The sequence below is a fragment of the Myodes glareolus genome, chromosome 13 (assembly GCF_982192425.1).
Source record: "Myodes glareolus chromosome 13, mMyoGla1.1, whole genome shotgun sequence".
NCBI classification, from domain to species: Eukaryota; Metazoa; Chordata; class Mammalia; order Rodentia; family Cricetidae; genus Myodes; species Myodes glareolus.
Window position 1 is genome coordinate 8686722 of NC_142038.1, and position 13659 is coordinate 8700380.

Genomic DNA, 13659 nt, shown 5'->3' on the forward strand with positions numbered 1-13659 from the left:
AGAAAGCAGAGACTATGAGTTGCAGAACAAAACCCAAATTTGTTTGGCCACAATAGTCTAAAAGAAGCAACCTTTTCTTCAGATGTTGGTCTCACTGACAGACACAGTTGAGGAAGTCAGCGGGTTGTGTGAACAAGTGCATAAGAGGACCAGAGGCCTGCACCTCTGTCATGGGGCATCCCAACCTTGTGCTGGGCTAGAGTCAATGAAAGCCTGGTGTCTACCCTTCAGAAGAGCAAGAATATGCTCTCCCCTGCCCTGTACATTTCAGGGACTGGAGCTGGATCGGGTTTCTCATGAAAGGCTCCACAGCACCTTACCCTCCCAGTCACGGGATGCCTATGGAAAGCTTCCGCCCAGAGTCTTGAGGCGCCATCCTTGGATGTAGGCAGAGGTCAAAGGGAAAGCCTGGGCTCCTCCCACCTGCCAGTCACTAGCTGCTGTTCAGTGCCTTGCAGCCTGGAGTCAGCAGGGCTCAGCCAGAGTAGAGAGTCCGGCAACATGTGACATCAGATTCCAGCAAAGAAGTCTGCCACCACACAAAGAATCAGAACGATCTCAGAGTGAGTAAGAAAGGACAAACAGCAGATCTGAGGTCAAGATGGCCAGACACTAGAATTTCCGGACCGCAACATAGTCCCCTACTGTGAAGATGCCCCAGTGAACAACCAGATATGAGCGAGTGGAGCCACCGCCATGGATCAGAACACGCAAATAAAAACTGACTGAGAAATTTAGAACTGAGAAATACAAGAAATTCAGTGGAATTCTCCAGGGATGGGCTCAGCCGAGCTTGGAGTAGACAGATGGGAGTGAACCAGAGACAGAACAACCTATTGTGCTTGGTCTTCAGCTGTAACAACAAAATTTGGTGGTGGTAATCAGTTTTGGCAGTGCCAAGGACTCATTTTGCCTACAGTACTGATGGGATGCAAAATGGTCCAGCTATTCTGGAAGGCTCCTTGGCAATTTCCATTGGAAATAAACTTGCAACAGTCAGCCAATCTTAAAAAAAAAAAAAAAAAAGATAACTCAGACCTTGGTCAAATTTAAAACTTTTTCTCTTCCCCAGAGTGGGGCAGGGAGGGTGGGGGCATACAGGAATGGTTGCAGCAGCTTTGTTCATAATAGCAAAGTCCTGGAAATAATCAAAATGCTCTTCGGCTTCCGGACGGTTGGTCAAACTGTAGTTCACCCTGCCAGTTAGTTGTGAAAGGGTGCCGTGTGCACAAAGGACCGGGCCATCTCCGGGGAACTGTGTGAGCTGATCTCAGAATAATCGGGCTCCATGATTCTGTTTTCTCAGCCTCCCAGAATGGCTTGACTGGGACTAGAGGGGGGGCTGGTGATATCACGGGTAAAGAGTGGATGTGGCCAGAGTACAGCAGTGGGGAGCCGGCAAATGCTGGTAAGCTAGATGCTCAGTCAGACTGTGCCCTGCTGCGCCCTGCTGTGGGGAGCAGCCTATAGGTTTTCAGGAGGTGTCTGTCTTATGTCCTGGGGAACGAGGCAGCAGGATCTCTCCGTGTTATACTGATGGCTTTCTGTGAGTCTGCAGGGTCTCCAGGGCAGTGACAGCAGCCTCGCCTTGTGCATGGGAGCCATTAGTCACCAGGTTCCCTCGTGCCTATGGATTTGGAGAGTTATGTCCCATAAATCATAACTGAAAAACACTTGTCAATTTCTCTGTCAACATTATGGCTAAAAAATGGATCTAATTAGCAAGTTTTCAGTCCGGTTCATTACACACTCTTGTGTATATGTGAAAATTAACACTTAGTAATTGTGTTCCTTTGACAGAGAAAACAAACCCATTTCAAAAATAAAATGACCAAACTCATATATGGGTTTAACAATCAGAAAGATGGGTCAGGTGGCGGTGGTGTACGCCTTTAATCCCAGCACCCAGGAGGCAGTAATTCCAGCACTCAGGAGACAGAGGCAGGCAGATCTAGTTCTAGGACAGGCTCCAAAACTACAGAGAAACCCTGTCTCAGAAGAAAAAAAGAAAAAGGAAAAGGAAAGGAATAAAAAAACAATTAGAAAGCTGACATTATAGGCACTGGGGAAGCTGAAGCAAGAAGCTTGCTGCAAGTTCAAGAGCACCCTGGACCACAATATAGTGAGGCCCTATCTCAAACAATAACAATAGACAAGCGAATGAAATTATTTCAGCCGCTTTCTCAATCCATAAGTAATTATTACCCCAATCATACGATGTTTTTCTTGGTAGAACAGGTAAGATTGAAAACAAGGCAGGGCTGAGGAGATGGCTCAGTGGTTAAGAGCGCTGGCTGCTCTTCCAGAGGACCCAGGTTCAATTCCCAGCACCTGCATGGCAGCTCACAACTGTCTGTAAATTCCAGTTCCAGGGGATCCGGCCCCCTCACACAGACATACCTGAAGGCAATACACCAATGTACATACAATGAAAATAAATTTTTTTTTAAAAATTAGCAAGGCAATATCTCAGCAAATGTCAAGCGTGGCCTCCTCCTGGTCATGGTCAGATGCGTTTTAATTTTAAAGGATTCTCAGCTACAGTCATTCAGGAGTCGGTTAAGAGAAAATTAACCTCGTTTAGGTCCCCCGTGACCTGTGTATTGTGAGACCCTGTCCTCTCAACGCTTGTCTCTGCCTGGACAAAGAACAAGTCCAGTGGAAGAGACGAGAACAGCTCTGTGAGAACCTACAGATGGGACTCGTTCTCCTTGAACCAGATTTATGAACATACCACAGCCACATGGATGGGGAAACACCCACTAAAAGTGTTATAGGAAGCTGGGAAGATAGTCTGATCAGTAGAGGGCTTGCTATACATGCATGAGGACATGGATTTAATCCCCATCCATGTTTAACAACCATGTTAAAAAATCAGGCATGACACATTCTTGCAATCCCAGAGCTGGGAAGACAGGAGAGACAAGCAGTTCTCTGGGGCTCACTGGCCAGCTAGGCCAGCCTACCCGTTCTCTCCAGGCCAAGTGAGAGACCTTGCCGCCACACACCCTCACACCTGTGCACACACCCTCACACCTGTGCACACACCCTCACACCTGTGCACACACACTCACACATGTGCACACACACTTAAGTTGTCGAAGCCTAAGCTTAGACCAGAGTTGTCCTCGGAGCCTCCTCTTTGGAGTGCTCTTTCTTGGTGTGACAGGTCCTCTGACATCTGACCTACCCCAGGCGAGACTATTTTCAAAGTTGTTCACTCTCTGATACTGAGTGAGTTCTGGCCCTTGGCACCATAACACCTTGTGTTGGATGCTGTTTATACCCTCTCTGGGAGTGATAAATGTGGACCAGCCTTCTGAACTATCACTGGGCATGAGGGGCACTTCTCTCGTGACCAATACAAATGTCTGTGGAGATCTCTATGTGTCCCCTGGGAAGCAGGGCTAGCAGTGGGTCCCAGAAGAAGCTGGTCTGGAAGGCACCTGGGCTGTCTACCTAACAAGGACTCATTAGTACAAAGGGAACGCTTGCCTTTGCTTCTCCAGCTCTGACATTGCGTGTTGCGGGGTATTTGATTGTACTGTGACTCTCCAAGACAGTTAATACACTTAAACCTTCAATCAGGGGTGGAGTCCATGACTAGCTGGCCGGAATTAGCCATAGAGATTTGGAGGGCCTAGATAGAGAGGCACAGGAAGAGATAGGGGGGAACTGGAGAGATTTGTGGTCTTTTCAATCTGAGAAGGCGGAGAGAGAGGGTCAGATAGTTGTTCCTCCGCTGCTTTCTTGATCTCTCATGTTTGAACCCCAATATCTCACTCCTGAGTTTTCCTCAATAACAAGACTATTCAGGTAAATGCTTCAATTGCCCACTTGCCTCATTTCCCCATCCCTCCTGCCTCTGGTAGTTCTCACAAATGTCATTCCAGCGTTACAAAGAAGCTGGTGCCTCTACCTGGACCCCTCATGTTCCGGGGCACCTCCCTCCCCAGGACGCTTCCTGAGCTCTGGAGTCTATGTTCAGATACTTCACAAGCCACCATCTATGTTGGGGTGTTTTGGGTGGGGTGTTAGTTTATGGCGTGGGGGAGGGTGAGTGCCCAGGCATACCTCATCTACACACTGCAGAATTCACCCTTGTGGCAGTCCCAGCTCCCCTGACTCTCTACCTCCCTTCATAACCTCATGTACACATCTGTGCACACACACATGCGTGCACCCATAGGCACATGGAAGTAAAAGATATTCGCCACCTAACCCGTGCCCCTCCCCCATCTCGGCAAACCCACTATCGTCTAGCCCTGCCTGAAGGCAATTTGGGTTTGTAGAAGGTTGATTTGTTCTAATCCGTTGCTGTTTGGTAGAGCTCTCAATAAAATTGTTTGATGGTTTTAGAGGAAAAGTAGATATTTAATTACTGTTTCCATTTTTTCAGTGATTGTAGATGCATTTGGGGTTTCTATTTCTTTGTTCTTCTCTGGAGTGTACCGTGACCCTGCCGCCCAGGCTAGCCTTGAACTACTGGGCTTGATCGACCGTCCTACTGCAGCTGATGGGCCCCATTACTCCCAGCTGGGGTTTCTGTTTCTGCAATCAGTTTTAGTGTTGTGTATTTTTGTTTTGGGATATTTCTTTTCTTTTTTCCCTCTAGGAGCATAGAATCATCATTGTGGTTTCTTCACAGTGTGTTGGTCCCTGCTGGACCTGTGGCCATATCTCTTCAGATCCAGCTTCTTCTCATTTCTCTTCTTCGTTAACCTCCAGTTTTGAGGTTTTCTCTCTGGATAAGAATTAGAGCTTAGCTTTGTTTTCATGCTTTTTTCTCTGGGCTTTATAATGGGAGAATCTTTTAACTATCTCCTCAGTGTTGTTATGTTTAAAACCTTCATCATGTACATTACTTTTCCCTTGGCGTTTAATGGCTGCTGCTGGTGGTGGTGGTGGTGGTGGTGTGTGTGTGTGTATGAGAGAGAGAGAGAGAGAGAGAGAGAGAGAGAGAGGTGCCTATATGTATGTGTGTCACGCCCACCTCGCAAGGAAGACGCAACACTTGACTCTTCTTTCTGTGATTTATTCAGGAACCTTGAACAATCTTCTGACCCTGGGGAAAGCCAGCCCACAGCTTAAATAGCTTCTGGGTAGCCAACCCCAGCATGCCACGTGGGAAATGCAGATAGGTCCAGAAACGCGGAAGCAAGCCAGATCCTTAGCCTTAGCCATATATGGAGTTGTTTGTGACCGAGAGCACTCACCATCAGGGAGGTAGAAGGCGGAAACCAGCGCCATCTTTAAGGCATGGCACTACGCAGCTCTCTACATATGTGTGTGTGTGATGTGTGTGTGTGTGATAGTTTGAAAAAGAATGACCCCCATAGGCCATATGTTTGGATGCTTGGTCTCCAGTTAGTGGAACTGTTTGGGAAAGATGAAGAGATACAGCCTTACTGAAGAAAGTGTGTCACTGTGGAGGCCGGCTTTAAGATCTCATATATGCTCAAGTCACAGTGTGTCCCAGACCAGTTCCTGTTGGCTGTGAGTCAAGATGTAAGAACCCTCAGCTCTTTCTCTAGCACCGTGTCTGCCTGCCTGCTGCCTTGCTTCCCATCATGATGCTAATGGACTAAACCTCTGAACTGTGAGTCACTACAATTAAATGTTTTCCTTTATAAGAGTTGCTGTGGTCATGGTGTGTCTTCACAGCCATAGAAACCCTAAGACAGTGTGTGAATGTGTATGTGTGTGTGAGTGTGTATGTGAATAGGTATGTATGTGAAGTGTTTGTGTGTGTGAATGTGTATGTGCATGTGTGTGTGTGTCTGTGTGTGTGTATGTGAATAGGTATGTGTGTGAATGTGTTTGTGAATGTGTGAGTGTGCATGTGTGTATGTGTGCACGTGCGTGTACACACAATGACAGATAGGAAGAGCCTTTAATGATTTCAGTGTCTTTCATCTTCACAGTTACCTTAAAGCATGAACTAGCTTTTTTCCCAGTGTGACAAAATACCTGGCAGAAGCAGCGTAAGAGAGGGAACGTTTATTTGTACTTGTGATTTCACGGCTTTCAGTCCCTCCTGAAGGAGCGGAACAGCTCACATCATGGTGGCCAGGAAACAGAAAATTCAGGAAGGGACCAGGGTAAGATACAGCTCCCAAGTGCAGTCCCCCAGTACCATGCTTCTCCCAGCACAGCCCCGCCTTCCAATAATGCCATTCTATTATAAATCCATCAGGAATTAATCTGCTGATTAGCTCGGCACCTCCGTGATCTAATTGTCTCCAGAAAAACCAGACACACACAGGTGTGCTTCTTAAGCTGACGCGTTAACAGTCAAAACCAGCCACCACACATTCATTGTAAGGCAGGCATGATTATACAAGGGAGCCCCCCAAGCTTCGCTGGTTTGACTTTTGACATGTCAAATCTGCAGTGGCATGAACACCACAAGCTCTCGCTGGAGGCTTCACGGAATGTGGGCCAATGTTCAGAGGGACCCTCACACCTACTGTTCTTCATTTTCAGCAAAGCACTCGCTGAGTCAGCTGGGGTACTCGCCGTTTTATACTAAAACAGCCTTTGTGTTGGATGCCTAGGCTCCACCATGACTGGTGCAGATCTCAGAGCGAGTACTCTAAGGGGGGTGGGGCTAAGCCGTCTGCCCTGTTTGCTGCACTAAATGCACTTTCAACTCTCCGTTTATGGTGAGCTCATCTGTAGCCCCTGAGAGGAGAGGAGCACCTGACCATCCTTCATCCTGCTCTGTGAACGTGGCAAGGAGAAGTCACTATTACAAGGCCATGAGGCTGGGAGGCCAGGCTCTGCTTACCTTTAAATAGATTTTCAAACGTCCTGAGATACCTTGGGCTGGAGCTAGCATTGTGGGGACTCAAAGTCACCACGGTCTACATGAGTAAGGTTTAATTACCACCCACAAACTCTGCTCCCTCCCAGCGGCCTCCTTTCAGGAAAGCTCACTGTGCCCCCAGGGAGAAGATAATGTCAGCATTGATGCTTCAGATAATGTGCCATTAATCTCCAGCAGTGCCAAAGATTCTGGAGCTGAGTGTCTCCAGAACATTCTGTATCCCGCTTGATCTTTGCTTTACATCTGTTTTATCAAATCCATCTAAAGTGCCTGGGGCTGTCAGAATGTATTCGTGACAGATTTAGACCCCAGTAAAAACAAAGGAAGAACTGCCCATAACAGGCCCACACCCAGGGATCTGACTGCTCAAGACAGAAGAAGTTTGGGTCCCATCTTTTGTCCTTGGGAGGGTCGGGGACCCATTCCTTTCAGGACTTGGTGTCCTTGGTTGTCCCCTGTACCTCCTTGTTTTTACCTTATAAGTGCTGGCTGCGTTCCTCACACACAATTGCTGATATCCAGGGACAGCACGTCACAGCTAGTGTTCTCAAGCCAAGGGTGACACTAAAGAAAGCCAGAGCTGGGCTCTTAACATGTTGACAGGGAAATTAAAGCCAGCAGAGGCCCGTGGCTGTCCCACCAGAAACAGAGAGAGCTGGCAGGCTTCACTGCCTTCGCATAGGCTCTTTCCTGCTTCCAGCAGGGCAGAGAGAGACGCCATGTTTTTTTTGTAGGATGCATATTGTTTTATTCTGACTGTTTATTCCCCTCTCTGCATACATCTCGAGCAGCCACGGGGCTGAATGTGGCAAGCCAGCTATTGACCACTCTGGTTCCTGGCTTCTAAATGCTACTGTGCCCACCGTGATGGGCACATTTAACTCCAGATCTATCCAAGCATTCTGAGGCAGTGTCATGGAGAAATCTCTACTGATGCTTTGGTTCCCCGTCTGTTTCAGGGAAGCCACCAATCACTGCAACCTTCTACACTCTGTCACCTAACAGCTTTTTGCATCCCACAGATAGAATTCCAGCTCCACACAGTCAGCTTGGGCTCTGAGACTTACAACTTCATAAAATAAAAAACAAACAAACAAACAAAAAACTTAGAACGAGAGAGAGAGATCACATAACCTCCTTTCTGGATAGATTTTCTTTTAGATGTCCCTTTTGCCAGCGCTGTGGCAAAACTAACTAACTCTTCACTTCATGCAGTGAGTGGCCAGCCAGCAACCTGTCTTTTAGATTCCAACCACATCCCTGATGGAGTTTGACTTTGCCTCAACGTAGAGACTTTCGGTTACTGTTTGGCTTTGCAGCGTTTTTTCCCCCTTTGCCTTGCCTGGGCCGTGGATGGAGTTGCCTATTTTTTTTTTCCCTACAGCACTCTCAGGTTTCTACTGTGGTGGAGGAACCTGTTCCCTACAAAGGGTGGGGAAGAACTTCAAGGCCTTCAACTTTGCCACCTTAATTCAAAAGGAAGTCGACTTTAAAAACACTTGTCACGTATAACTCCTGCTCATGTTCTCAGATGCATGTTCTATGGGAGGAAGGCTCAGCCAGCAGAAGCTGCTCAGCGATTACACGGTTATACTCACTGTTACTCATCCTTCTGTGCGAACACTTGGACTTCCTATGGTGCCAGAAGGATCCAGGCCATCCTGTCACAGCAGAAGAAGAGGGGGTGGGAGCAAGGGGGCAGAAGGCAGGCAGTGGCAGGGCCTCTCTCTAGATGTGATGCCCCCATGGAACAGACAGGCATCTCCCCTCTGTCTCAGGCAGAGTTCTGACTTTGGCAGGTGGAGAGAATAAACCTTGCAAACCCACAGGATGTGGCAGAAAAGCTCAGCAGTACCTCCATGGCTGTTCTTTAATTCCAGGAATTTGAATTCCAGAAAAGCTAGTGTCTTTGACTTGGTGGGGAGGGTGAGACACTGGGGCACATTTGCCAGAGGCATATGGACAGGCATAGGAACATGGGTGTGGTATCTTCAGGGAGCCCTATCTGCAAATGAGTACAAATTATGTCTGCAAGGACACAGCAGGGGGCAGGACAACATACAAGCCAGAATGCTGGGTTCAGAAGCTACCCTTCCTGGACAAATTGGGACAGTTGCCATCTATCCCCCATGCCCATCTTCCTGTTCATTAATTAGCTTTGTCTCCAGACTGAACTCTGCTTCAAGTCTCCACAGCACGTGGCTGCTAAGTAAACCAGTGCCACCCAACGCTAACACTTCCAGCTTCCTCAGTGTTGTGGGCCACTGCTCCGGGAAGCCCCTGACCCCTGACTATGCCCTACTCCTCTGGCACACCATCCTTGCTGTGTAAGACAAGCCACTATGAGATCTTTGACATCTCATAACTGGCACAGGGAGATAAAAATGACTATGTCCCGGGGGCAGGAACCCATTGGTGTTGGTCTTGAGTGTCCCAAGGACTGACTGTTAGAAGCCCCTCCCCTCTCCTCCCCTCGCCATGCAGTAGTCACACTAAAATCACTTCTTATGCGCAGAAGCAGCGTCTCCAGTCCTCACTGGCACACAGAACTTACTGCAAGCATGGGCGCGTTGCTTACTTATTTATCTATTTGTTTTGCTGTGACAAAATGTAACCTAAAAGAGGAAGCTTTAGTTTGGCTCACACCTTGAGGGCACAGCTTGTGGCCAGGAAGGTGTCATGGTAGGAACGTTAGAATCTTGGTGACATGATGTCTTAGTCAGTGCTCTATGGCTGTGAAGAGACACCATCACCACAACCACCCTTAGAAAAGGAAGCATTTAACAGTAGATCTGCAGGCAGCAAGAAGAGAGAGACTCTGGGCTTGGAATGGGTTCTTTTGAGACCTCAAAACCCACCCCCAGTGACACACACACTTCCTCCAACAAGGCCACATTGTTGTTTTTCCGTGGGCACAAAGGCTGCACTTTAATCTACTGCTGTTTTCGCCAGCAGTTTCAGCTCCACAGTTACTGACCTGCTTCTCTGGCAGAGGCCGGGCTGCTTACACTGCGACCTGGCAGGAATTGTGTTCCCATAGGCACTGCTGTGTCTCTGTCGACAAATATAGCTTTTAATTAAATCTCTATCATTCTGCTTATCAGTAAGACTTGGGAGTCAAAGGCTAGGGTGAAACCTGCTAGCTCAGAGAGGTGGAGTAGCAACTAGCTGACCTCTCTTTCTTTGCCCAGGTCTCCAAAAAAGACCTTCCTTCTGCTCAGTCAAAAGAACAAAACCTCACCACTCAAAGCTCCTCCCTACTACTTCCTGTTGATCTCCCTACCGGCTTCCAGATTCTCTCTGATGTTCTAGGATTACCTTCTGTCAGCTAGCTGCTAACTCAGCCCCCTGCCCCAGGTTGATTTTATTTAATTAATGCAAATACAAAACCCGGGGTTCACAGTGTGATCAAATATCCCCGCAACACCACACCTCCTAATCCTTTGAAGTAGCGCTACCCACTGGTGACCAAGTATTCAAATGGATGAGCCTGTGGAGGTCATTCTCATCCAAACCTCCGCTGTGACACCCCGAGTCAGGAAGCAGAGAGATGAATGCTGGGTCTGTGTTTGGCTTTCTCCTTTGCTGGCCGGGCCAGCCGTGGAATGGGTGACGCCTGTATAATTCTAAGTCCTGTCATGCTGACAATCAAGGTGAAACGTCACAGTGCAGGAGTCACACCTGGTCAGCCTCCTCTCTGCCCCCTCCCCTCCACCTGTCACGTTTTCTGTAACAGGTCAGGTGACTCGCACCTGGGCCCAGTGGAGTCACAGAACCGCATATGGCAGACCCACTTGGACGTGTGCATGTTTAGATCCTGTGCTGTCTGGGTGAGAGGTTTGTGCTTCCCTGGGCAGTGCCGAGTAAACAAACCGCTACCATGATGGATGTCCAGACAACCGAGGATAGCATTTTCCAAGCCTAAATACTGTCTTTCCAGGGGACGGTGCTGGATTCCACCTGGACCAGCTCGCTCAGCAATTTTCCGACTAAGATGAAATCTCATAGCATTGTCCTTACTGTTTCAACCATTTTAAAGTATGCAACTTGGTGGGTTTTCAAAACCACATTAAAAATGTCGCCGAATCATCACGCTTTTGAACCACTGTTATGGCACCAGCAGGAATCCAGGCCCACAGAATGCTTGTGCTCCGTTACCCCTCCCCCACTGGGCAGCTGTTAACTTCCCACGTCTGTGAATGACCTTACCCATTTCATATCAGTGGGTTCATGCTATGCAACCTTTCACATGTGGCACAACATGTTCAAGTTTTGTCATGTGATAGGAGTACTTCATGGCTTTTGTTCAATACCATTTCAGAGTATGGAGGTGCCAGCTTCTATAAGCATGTATGTATATACACCTTTTCATCTGGATATATGTATTCATTTCTCTCAGGTAGTGATGTAGGAGGCAGTCGCTGAGTCATGTGGTGAGGTGGTGCTGCCTGATCTTGGGGACACCGCCAACTGTTTGTGTGGGCCGTGCTGTGTGGTTTCCCCACCACGTGGGAGATTCTAGTGTTTCCACATCTTCCCCAACATTTGTTTTTACCGTCTTTTTGGTGTGTAACTGTATGTGTTTTCGTGTTTCGTGTTTCGTGTTTTCGTGCATGTGCACATATGTGTACATGCGTGTGGAGGCCGGAGGTCAACCTCAGGTGTCATTCTTCAGGAGCTGCCCACCTTGGTTTTTGAGATGGGGTCTCTTACTGGGACCTGGGGCTCACCAGTTCATCTAGGCTGGCTCCAGGGAACCCCCAAGACCAACCTGCCTCTGCCTTCTCAGACCTGGGGTTGGAAGCACTCGTCACTGTACCTCTGGCTTTTTACATGCGTGCTGGAGACTGAACTCAGGTCCTCAACCTTATGTGCAAGTGCACGTGCATGGTACTGCATTTCATCCGGACCTCCTCACTTTGAGCGCTTCCCAGTGGAAATAAAATCGCATAGAATCACTCTCACTGTTTTAATCGCTGGAAAGTATGTGGGTCAGTGTTTTTACAATGCGTGAACAGTGCTTTGTGACTTCCACAGTGTAGCTTTCCACAGCTCGCCTTATTTGGCTATAACTAAACAAAGTAGCATCTCTCTGTGTGATGCAGGCCACTCCTCCATCTGCTGCCCTCAGGGCATCTGCTGGACTGCTGACAGTTTGCCCTAACGAAGATCCTGTGGATGAATAGCAAGTGGCCTCTCTCACTGCTTTCCAAACACTCTTGTGCACTGTCTTTAGATCGCTAATGTGAGCTATGCCACTATGGGTCTCTGGATTTATCCAGCTTGGAGTTTCCTGAGGCCCAGAAAAAATGGTTTTTTTCAAATGTGGGGATATTTTTATAGTTATGAGAATTTCGTAAACATATAATGTGTCTTGTTCAAGTCCATCCCCCATTCCCTCCCCTCCAACTCCTCCTCTATCCCAACAACCACTATCCCCCCTCCCAATTTCGTGTGCTTATTTTTTCTTTAAAAAAATAAAAAAACAGCCTGTCCACTCAGTGCTGCCTGTATGCACAGGGGTCCTGGGCCTTTTACCGGTCATGGCTAGCCTCTCAAAGGCTGCATCCTATAAGAATGCTGACTCTCAGATTTGGTTTTCTTTTTTTAAGCATTGTTTTTCCAAGCATTCTCTTCGCCTTTTCCCTCTTTCCTCCCCTTTTGGGATGTCTTGGCTTCCTACATGAAACCTTGTTTCCCATTCTTCAGTTCCCCCTCTTTGCCTTAAGTGGGCGCTCTCGTGGACTGGTTTTCATCCTATGATGTAATCGGACTTTCTTTGGACCACCAGCTCACAAATAGCACAGAGACTTATTATTGACTATGAAAGTTCAGTCTTAGCTAGACTTGTCCCACTAGCTCTTGTAGCTTAAATTAACCCATATTTTTATTAATCTACATTCTACCATGGCTTTTACCTCTCTCCCCTTTTGTGAGTTCTACTAATTCTGTGTCTAGATGGTGTCCTGCTCACCTTCATTCATCTCCTACTTCCTCTCTCTCTGCCTGGAAGTCCCACCCTATACTAGCTGTTGACCCCTCAGCTCTTTATTAAACCAATCATAGCAATATGTCTTCAGCAGTGCACAAATATCTCACAACCCTTTGACGCTATCTGAAGCTGCTCAGTTCTACTTGTGATCTTATTTATTATACTCATCAGCTCCAGAATTCTCTTGCTTCTTTTTTTATAATTTCTGTCTCCTTATTGGTACTGCTTGGACGGTCATTCTCATAATTCCTTTAGGTTTGGGGGCATGGCTTTCTTTAACTTTTTTTGTTTGTTGATTTTTGGTTTTGAGACAGGATCTCACACTGTAACCCCAGGGGACCTGAAACTTACTTTGTAGCCCAGGCTACCCTCAAACTCGTGGCTCACAATCAGTTTCCCAGGTGCTGGAATTACAGGCATGCATCATTACCCTAGGCTATCTCTTGAACATATTTAGTTTATTTAATCTTATCTGGTGAAGCTGCTGCTGTACCAGTTTCCTTAGGGACAGCTCCTTTTAGCTGTCCTTTCCCTGTGTGGCGACCATTCTTCTTTATTCTTCATTTTCTTTGTAATTGTTGCTCTTGAAAACTGGACATGTTGAACCGTGTAAGTGGCAGCTCTGGAAATCAGGTCCCCACTCAGTGATTTGTCACAGTCACTGGTGTTTGTTTGCACAGTCCATAGTTTATTTAAAGCATCGATTTTGTACCGTCTGTATGCCTTGCCTTGTCTTACCTGGCCATAATGTCTCTGTTCCATTAAATTCACAGACAGAAAAGCAAACCCAGTCTGGGCAGATGGGTGTGGGAGCTGGGACCTTGCCAGCAGTCAGGCA

General features: G+C 47.5%; 1 protein-coding gene across 4 annotated transcripts in view; it reads left to right on the plus strand.

Annotated features, from left to right (window-relative positions):
• Kcng2 (potassium voltage-gated channel modifier subfamily G member 2) overlaps nucleotides 1-13659 on the plus strand; it is a 71251-nt gene that overhangs the window by 30013 nt on the left and 27579 nt on the right. The gene's annotated exons all lie outside the window — the stretch shown is intronic.